At 46.7% G+C, this 8,271-nt stretch overlaps 1 long non-coding RNA gene across 1 annotated transcript; it reads left to right on the top strand.

The window, feature by feature from the left end:
- Positions 1-270: 270 nt before the first annotated feature.
- LOC310780322 lies at positions 271-2,314 on the top strand. The gene is made up of 3 exons (XR_014552920.1): positions 271-362; positions 766-858; positions 2,210-2,314. It is a non-coding gene; the product is annotated as an uncharacterized lncRNA (long non-coding RNA).
- Positions 2,315-8,271: the final 5,957 nt, after the last annotated feature.

Here is an 8,271-nt window from a genome sequence, read left to right as displayed (position 1 = left end):
GTTTCTCTCAAATGATAGGACCGGAAGTGTTATTTTTGTTCCGGCGGTGTTACGTTGTTTAGACTCCGGCCTGGCCAATCTCTGAGTGAACTTCTCTTTGTTTACCAGGTTCGATAACATGATGCAGGAGAAGAGTGCGGTCTGTGGGACACGTGAGAGTTTCAGTAGCATGTCTAAAGCTGAGATACTGAGAGGAATCGTCACGGAGAGACTGGCAGCAGCCGCCCAGGACATTTTAGCGGTTGTAGGAAGAACAGTAGCCGGTTACGAGGAGGAGGCTTCGGGCTTGAAGCAGGAGATCGAGCTGCAGAGGAGACAGCTGGAGGTCCTCCTGCAGCCTCGGGTCAAACTAGAGAGAGCAGGTTGGTGACACGTGATTACAGATAACGGCCTACTCTGTAGTCTCCCAGCAATAATTAATTACCCCCCAATCTCTTCAAACTAAGAGTTAGCGTTACCACAATCAAGACCTACTAAACACCCCTTAATGTTTGACCATCGTCCTACTTTCTAATTTCATGTCAAATTCAGGGGGATTTAGGGAAGTTTATTAACCTGTAAACTTGCACAAAAGGCATATAAAATCCCTTCAGTGAGCCAAGTTGCCGACCCATTTATTATTATGAATAAATCCATTATTTATCTAATGTTTTGACTTAAGTACTGGCTGATAGTCAGATGGATGACTACATCGGCTACATAGATTAACGGCTGAATATATGGATAGAAAGACATATTGATCAATAAACTGCATCCTTGATCCAGATGACCTTGGGCTCCCCGCTGTGTGTGAGGAGGAAGAGGAGTCAGGTGCAGGTGAACTCCCTGAGGAGGAAGAGCAGAACGAACCACAGCCAAGTATGTCTTTACTACAGTTCTCTTCCTCCCCCTTTTTTGTTTTGTTTTTGTTTTATGTGTAGCCTAGGGGTTGGTTAAGCAGATTCCCAATATTCACTTAAAGTCGAGCACTATAACCTCTCGTGGAAAATATCACATCAAAGCCAATTAAACATTTTTGGTAATGGCGTACCTTGGAATACCTATTGTTTTTGGTCAGATCCTTATTATTATTCCCCTATCATCATCAGTCAGTATATGGGAGCTGGGGCTCTGTCTGTCTGTTTGTTTCTCTGTCCCACTGTGATGTCATAAATCCTAGTGTGACATCATATGTGATGTCATAAATCCCACTGTGACATCACCAGTGATGTCATAAATCCCACTGTGACATCATCAGTGATGTCATAAATCCCTCATAAATCCCACTGATGAAATCCCACTGTGACACCATCAGTGATGTCATAAATCCCACTGTGACATCATCAGTGATGTCATAAAGCAGGGCCAGCTTGGCGAGCTGCAGGACGGGCGATAGCTCGCGAGCCTAGGAATCGAGCATGCGAGATCCCTAGTATTGTAAAATGGCTCTAGCTCAGTGTCTGAGTGGTCAAAAGCTTTCAAATTGATTTGGCACACACATAGCACACCCCGGTAGGCCGGTACACAGGTCTCCAAACGGTTTTGATGCATTGCGGCCACCGGGGTGCTATAAGATGCAGAGTGATAGAGTTATAAGTGTGGAGGGAGTTATAACCCTATCACTCTGTCTCTGCTCAGGTGTGGGGGGAGTTATAACTCCATCACTATGTCTCTGCCCAGGTGTGGAGGGAGGTCTAACTCCATCACTCTGTCTCTGCTCAGGTGTGTGTGTGTGTGTGTGTGGGGGGGGGGTTATAACTCCATTACTCTGTCTCTGACCAGGTGTGGAGGGAGTTATAATGTGGAGGGAGATATAACTCTATCACTCTGTCTCTGTCCAGGTGTGGAGGAAGTTATAACTCCATCACTCTGTCTCTGCCCAGGTGTGGAGGGAGTTATTATGTGGAGGGAGATATAACTCCACCACTCTGTCTCTGTCCAGGTGTGGAGGTAGTTATAACTCCATCACTCTGTCTCTGACCAGGTGTGGAGGGAGTTATAATGTGGAGGGAGATATAATGTGGAGGGAGATATAACTCCACCACTCTGTCTCTGTCCAGGTGTGGAGGAAGTTATAACTATATCACTCTGTCTCTGCCCAGGTGTGGAGGGAGTTATAACTCCATCACTCTGTCTCTGCCCAGGTGTGGAGGGAGTTATAACTCCATCACTCTGTCTCTGCCCAGGTGTGTGGAGGGAGTTATAACTCCATCACTCTGTCTCTGCCCAGGTGTGGAGCACTCAGACAGCCTCAGCCTATTCTGCCCCATTAAGGAAGAGGAGGAGGATGAAGAGTACGAGTCCGCTGAGCGACCGGCACCGAGCCCCATGCAGCAGGAGGACCTGGACAGTCAAACACCATCAAGGTGTTAAAACGCAAACTCTAATATGATCACTTGATATGAGATGGTTTACATGGACTGAAACTGGGAAGACATGGCAACGTTGTATAAACTGCAGAAACATGTATTTATTAAAGGAACACTTCACCCAAAAATGAAAATTGAGTCATGATCTACTCGACTTTGCAGCAGCAAAGCTCTTACCAAGAATAGGGCAGGACCTTCAAGTTGTTAAGTACCTGCCAGAGTGGTCAGCTGACCAACTTACCACACCCGGTCATACATCCCTAATTGCCGGTTTGCTCGTGGAGAAACAACCCTTCAACTTTTCACTGAAGGAAATTGAGTTTGCAAGGCTTACACAAAATTGCATCCATGCAACATTTAACATATAAAGTAACCACATTCATTTCCATTTCCCACCCAGCTGCCAGGCTTCGTCTCCCAGCGGTCAGACTGAGGAGACGAAACCACAGACGCCTCAAAGCGGAGAAGCCCCGCCCCACCTGGCTGAAGCCCCGCCCCACCTGGCTGAAGCCCCGCCCCACCTGGCTATCGGCGTTCACATGCCGGCAAACTCACAGACCAGCGCTCTCTCAAGACAAGGTAAATGTTGAAGCTTTTCCCCAAATGAAATTGCATCATTATGGCCAAAATGATCATCTCAATTACTGTACTTGATATTGTAGTTGTGATATTATGCTTATTAATTCCAAGCATTAGTCTTCATTCAGTCTACTTTAAAGGTATACTATGCAGAATTTCCCCAAATAAAAAACACTCATACAAAAGTAATCCATCTGAATGATCACTTATGACTACAGCCCGACCGATATATCGGTCGGCTGATATTGGCCGATCACCGATATCGGTATCGGCCGTTATCTTTGCCGATATGGCAGATATTTTTTTATAGACAGCATGTTGTGTATGATCCTTTTTCTCAAATTAAGTTATTTGTTCTATTTGTGTTATTGTATTTTTAGTTATTTATCAAATTCTCAGTGAAGTTTACAGTTTCAGTGCACTGTTGTCATTTTGGACAATAAAGTATTGCTAAACTGTAAAATATTGTGCCTACATTACAGCCCGTACACCCCCGTTCAAGTCACCAAAAACACACATTCTAACAGCGCCAAAAAACTCTTGAGTACATGTTGTCACTCGTGGACTCACCACGAGATGAAATAATAATCCATGAAACAGCTATCTTCAAAGTAAATGCACACACACCGAGATCTAACAAAGATTAACCAAACTAACCTAGAGTAACTCAAGTTACTTCCTCGTTTGCCATGAGGTGTGTGTGCAAACTACAAACTCTCTCCTATTTTCAAATGAGTATTATGTTTGTTTCTGTCTATGAAGTAACTCCATTATGAGCAAAGCTTGCTAGGCGGCTGTGTTTCTGCCAGTGTTCACCTGCAGCGTCTGTAGTCTGATATTCAAGCCCCCGCCTCGTCCCCCACAAAAGACACTCTGAAATCCGATTTGAGTGACTGAGCAGAGCGTCTGGCCTGAAGACACATACAGTACATAGAAAGCAGATTGGAACCACGTCCATATGTTTTTTGCGTCATGTTGCAAAAATTTTGCAAAAAAAAAAAAAGATTCCACGCTGTTCAGACTTCATCAAATTACTCTGGATATTCCAAAAATGCAACCAGAGGAGGCTCTAGTACAGCGACACGACCAGGACTCATCCCCCCCGGCTTCCCACCCGCAGACACGGCCAAACGTGTCTGTAGGAACGTCTGACCAAGCCGGAAGTACCGCTGCCGGGAATTGAACGCTGGGTCTCGGCGGTGACGAGTGCTTTTACCTCTACATTACCCAGATGCCCCCAGACTGCATTATGCAAACAGCGCTCTCTCTCTCTCTCGCTCTCTCTCACTCTCTCTCTCTTTCTCTCTCTCTCTCACTCACTCTCTCTCACTCTCTCTCACTCTCTCTCGCTCTCTCTCACTCACTCTCTCTCACTCTCTCTCACTCTCACTCGCTCTCTCTCACTCTCTCTCTCTCTCTCTCTCTCTCTCTCTTTCACTCACTCACTCACTCACTCACTCTCTCTCACTCTCTCTCGCTCTCTCTCTCTCTGAGGGGCTGTGTGCAGTGTTTTTAAATGGCAAGCAGGAATATGCAAGGCAATTCTGCATTGTAAAAAAAAAAAAAAAAAGTTTAGACAGAATTATTTCGCTAGACTCCCCCAGAATCTTTGTTCCAAAGTCCAAAATTTGGGGACTTGACATTAATGACATTGACTTGACTTGAATTGGTGATCGACCTTGAGACTTGGAACTTGACTTGATACTTGTGCTGTGCCTCTAGACCTGAGACTGACCCTGGACTCGAGCAAAGTCAGACCTCTGCCCAAGAGTGAATAAAATGGGAGTTATAACTCCATCACCCTGTCTCTGCCCAGGTGTGGAGGACTGCTCAGGTGTGCAGGACTGCTCAGGTGTGGAGGACTGCTCAGGTGTGGAGGACTTCCCAGGTGTGGAGGACTGTCCAGGTGTGGAGGACTGCTCAGGTGTGCAGGACTGCTCAGGTGTGGAGGACTGCCCAGGTGTGGAGTACTGCCCAGGTGTGGAGGACTCCGAGAGCCTCGACATCTTCTGCCACATTAACGAAGAGGAGCGTCAGGATGAAGATGAAGGCTGTGATTCCGCTGAACGACCGGTGGCAAGCCCCAGGCGGCATCAGGAGGACCTGGACAATCAAACACCACCAAGGTTCAAATGCAAACTCTTAGTATTATCACTTATATGAGATGTTTACATCTCATATGTTAGCCTGTTAGCTATGTTTGCCGACTAAAGCCCAATTTATGCTTTGTCTGCCGACACTTTTGAAACAGTCGCCGACAGAAATGAGGACTTGAGTCGACTTGAGTCGACTACGTCACATAGTGTCACGCAAGTCGAACGTTCACTGAAGTATAAATGCAACACCATGAGCGACACTTTCTTTTTCGTCTGCGACCATGTGCTGAGCGACACTTTCTAGTAAGTATAAATTAAGCTTAAGTGTTCGCCAGGCAGGGGCACGGTGGCTCAATGGTAGAGCTGTCGCCTCACAGCTAGAAGTTCCTGGGTTCAATTCTCACCTGGGACGCTGTGAGCGCTGAAGGAATTTGTGCCCGTCTGCATGTCCTCGAGTGCCCACCGCCCGGGTGGGGTCGTCAAAAAGGCCTTTCTGTGTGGAGTTTGCATGTTCTCCCCATGCCCCCTGGGGGTTTCTTTCATATAGGAACCCCTCACCAAAACATGCAATATCCTGTTTGCTAATGTGGTGCCTCCTCTGGTCGTTAGGGGCGCCTGTTCGGAGGGAGGGGAACTGGTTGGAATAGCGTGAACCCCCCACGTGATATGTCCTACCGGTGAAGCTTCCCCTGTCAGGTGAAAAGAAGCGGCTGGCTAACTGCCCATGTCTCGGAGGAAGCATGGAGCCAGTTTCGGCTCTCCCCAGATCGGCAGAGGATGGAGCAGCAACCAGGATAAATACATTAAATTAGCACCAATGGGGGATAAAAATGGGATAACAAATCTGGGGGGCGGGAAGTGTTCGCCAGGCTCAAAAGGCTGCGATAACTGTTAACCAGTTCAAGTCACGCTCTTTCCATAAAGCCAGAGAGACAACAGGCAGGCATACAGAGAACAGCGCGGCAGTCGAATAATGGGTGGGACAAGGCGTTAGCTTCAGTTCTTATCAATTTAAGTCCTTAGGCGCAAAAGATGGCGTGCGTTATTACAGCACGCGCACATGTACGTTTTCATAGAACATCAACGGTTGTACAGGTATGAAAAAGTGACTGTTGTGGGGCTTTACGCTCCAGACACACCAAGCTGACAGTGGGCCGCCGGCCATGTGTGGCCACTCTAGTAGTTTGGCTCTAGTCTGCTTTGATGGTGGTTGGCGGCCTCTAGTTGCCTCTAGTCCTTTCTAGTTCTCCCGGTGTGTCTGGGGCTTTACCAAGAATAGACTTTCAAGTTGTTAAGTACCTGCCAGAGTGGTCAGCTGAAGAACTTGCCACACCCAGTCATACTTCCATAATTGCCGGTTTTGCGCATTGAGAAACAACGACAACAAAATGATTCACTGATGGAAATTGAGGTTGCCAGGCTTGGACACAAAATTGCATGCATGCAACATATACCACAGTGGAGAACGTTCTGCATCTTCATAAGGTAACCACATAATATGTGGTTACATAAATGTGATTTAATATTTTAATATATAAAATATTTAAATATTATTAAATATTATTTCCATTTCCCACCCAGCTACCAGGCTTCATCTCCCAGCGGTCAGACTGAGGAGGCGAAGCCAAAGACGCCTCAAAGCGGAGAAGCCCCGCCCCACCTGGCTGAAGCCCTGCCCCACCTGGCTGAAGCCCCGCCCCACCTGGCTGAAGCCCCGCCCCACCTGCCTATCAGGGTCTGCGTACTGCCAAACCAGACCAGCGTTCTCTCAAGGCAAGGTAAATGTTGAAGCTTTTTCCAAAATGACATTTCTGGGGATGGGCATTTTAAGTCATTTCGATATTCGAGCACTCTCATTCTATTATGAACAATTACTCAAGTACCGGTAATCGTTCATTAAAAAAAAAACTTGCGTAATTAATAATAATGGCGGCCTTTTTTGCATAATAATACGGATGGATGGTCCGTGTCCGAGTGGAAACAGACCAGCGGAACCAAAGTTTGGCTACGTCAAGCAGCTACCGTAAATTCCGGACTATAAGCCGCGGCTTTTTTCCCGTTTTTTGGCCCCTGCGGCTTATATAACGGTGCGTCTTATCTATGGATTTTTTCAGAAAAAAAAAAAAAAATACAAATAAAATCTCTCTTTTTTAGCACTCTTTCTAACTATAAATCCACTTCTGTTTTAATTTCCTCTCTTGCCCTCTTTTCACCACACCGCGGACACTGTGTGCACTGTAAAAATAAACAACGGTGGTGTTGTGTTATGTTGTTTTGTTGAAATGTTACGGTAATACGGTAAATGGGAGCTTCCTCAAACAGCCATCTCTTTCCCGACAATCCCCTCTGTGCGTGACCACTTACATATGGTAATTACGGTAAGCAAACGGCCACTCGGCCATCAACTCCCTCCCCCGACTACCAGGAGAAAATCACAAACTTCGGCGAATTCACACAAAGGAAGATCAAGGAATATTCCATCGAACCGGAGCAGATCATAAATATGGATGAAGTGCCTTTGACGTTCGACCTGCCACTCACTCGGACTGTTAACAAGAAGCGCCCTGGAGGATTCTTTCACCAAAAAAAAGCTTTGCTCGTTCTCGACAGCATGAGAACGAGCAGTAGAAGCAACACTCTCACTTACCATGGGGAAGGTACGCAGAAATTCACACGACGCAGCTTTCAAGTTGAAAGCAGTCAATCTCGCATTAAAAGAGGGAAACAGAGCAGCCGCGCGTAACCTGGGCATCGATGAGTCAATGGTGAGGCGTTGGACGGTGCAGCAGGAGGAACTGTCTCAGCACGGAATATTATAGGAGTGTGAAAACATCCACAATCACCAACGGGTTCCAAAACGCTGGACTGCTGCGGGATGAAGAGGATGACGCCGCCACAGCTGGCGCTGAGGGCCGTCAGAGGCTTCAGAGGCTGTTCGATGCCGACAGTGATGAAGAGGAGTTCGTTGGTTTTGAGTGACAATGAAGGAGAGAGGAGAGTGGTTGACGAAGCCACCCTGAACCTGTTCGTTTCCGACACTGAAGATGAGGACTTTGGTGGTTTCAGTACGCAGGAAGAAGAGGAAGACGAGGATTAGTGACTTGACTTCTCTGGTTACAGGTTTGCTGCACATATAGCCTATTGTTGTGTGATTTTGTCTGGGGATTAGTGACCTGACTTTTGTTTTGTTTTGTTGAAATGTTAATAAATGGGAGCTTCCCCAAACAGCCATCGCTTTCCCGACATTC

Source organism: Poromitra crassiceps, assembly GCF_964638095.1.
Source record: "Poromitra crassiceps genome assembly, chromosome: 7".
Classification (NCBI taxonomy): domain Eukaryota; kingdom Metazoa; phylum Chordata; class Actinopteri; order Beryciformes; family Melamphaidae; genus Poromitra; species Poromitra crassiceps.
The sequence above is the reverse complement of the archived record's forward strand: the minus strand, read 5'-3'. Positions and strand labels throughout refer to the sequence as shown.